The following is a 1370-nucleotide window of genomic DNA, read 5'->3' as shown; positions in this document are numbered from 1 at the left end:
GCTGTGGTATGATGTCTTTCATTCTTCTGAGAAAATACCCAGAAGGGGAAGAGGTGGGTTAAATGGGGCTTCCAATCCTAGTTTTTTGAGGAATCTCCAAATTGATTTCCACAGTGGCTTCATCAAACTACACTCCCACCAGCAGTGGAGTAGAGTTCCTTTCTCCCCACAGCCTCTCCAGCATTTGTGATTGGTTGATTTCTTGATTATGGCCATTCTTTCTGGGGTGAGATGGTATCTCAGTGTAGTTTTAATTTGCATTTCTCTAATGACTAATGACATTGAACATTTTTTCATCTATTTATTCTCCATTAGTATCTCTTCATTACAGAAGTATGTATTCATCTCAGATGCCCATTTTTGGATTGGGTCTTTGAATTTGGGAGGCTTGATTTTTTTAAATTATTTATATGTCCTAGATAGAAGTCCTTTGTCTGAGGGGCAGTTGGTGAAAATTTTTTCCCAAATCATGCGGTTTTTAAAAATTTATTGGTGGTTTCTTTAGATGTGCAAAACCTTTTCAATAAGATGAGATACCAGTTGTTGATTCTTTGAAATATTTCCCGTGCAGTTTGGTTTTTGTTCATGAACTCTCTGCCTACCCCAATGTCATCAAGAATTTTACCTACTTTCTCTTCCAATAAATTTAGTGTTTCTGTTTTAATATTTAGATCTTTGATCCATTTTGACTTTAATTTAGTGCATGGTGAAAGACATGGGTCTAGTTTTAGTCTTTGGCATGTGGAAAGCCAGTTTTTCCAGCACCATTTATTAAAGAGGCTGTCTTCCTTCCATTGAACATGTTTGGCCCCTTTGTCAAAGATAAGGTGAATGGGTGTGTTTGTAGTTGTATCTGTATCTTCTAATGTGTTCCTTTGATCTTCAGGTCTGTTTTTGTGCCAGTGCCATGCTGATTTTATCACAGTGGTTTTGTAATATAATTTTAAGTCAGGAATTGTGATGCCTCCTGCCTTTCCTTTGTTTCCCAAGATTGCTTTTGCTATGCTAGGCCTCTTCTGGTTCCAGATGAACTTTAGATCATTAATACCTACTTTGAAAATCTTTACTCTCATAGGATGGAAAACACAGAGGAAATTTACAGATTTCTAGATTCATATGAATTACCAAAGCTTAATGAAGAAGATATAAAAATCCTGAATAACTCAATAGCAGCCAGTGAAATTGAGAGTGTAATTAAGAACTTGCCAATGAAGAAAAGCCCGGGTCCTGATGGATTCACAGCTGAATTCGACAAGCAATTTAGGGAAGATTTAACACCAATTATTCTTAAACTCTTTAATGAAATTAAAAGGGACGGAATTCTCCCCAACTCATTCCTGGAGGCAAGTATTATTCTGATACCAAAACCA

Source organism: Chinchilla lanigera, unplaced genomic scaffold (assembly GCF_000276665.1).
Source record: "Chinchilla lanigera isolate Chin_1 unplaced genomic scaffold, ChiLan1.0 scaffold00074, whole genome shotgun sequence".
Lineage (NCBI taxonomy): Eukaryota > Metazoa > Chordata > Mammalia > Rodentia > Chinchillidae > Chinchilla > Chinchilla lanigera.
Note: the sequence above shows the minus strand (reverse complement) of the source record.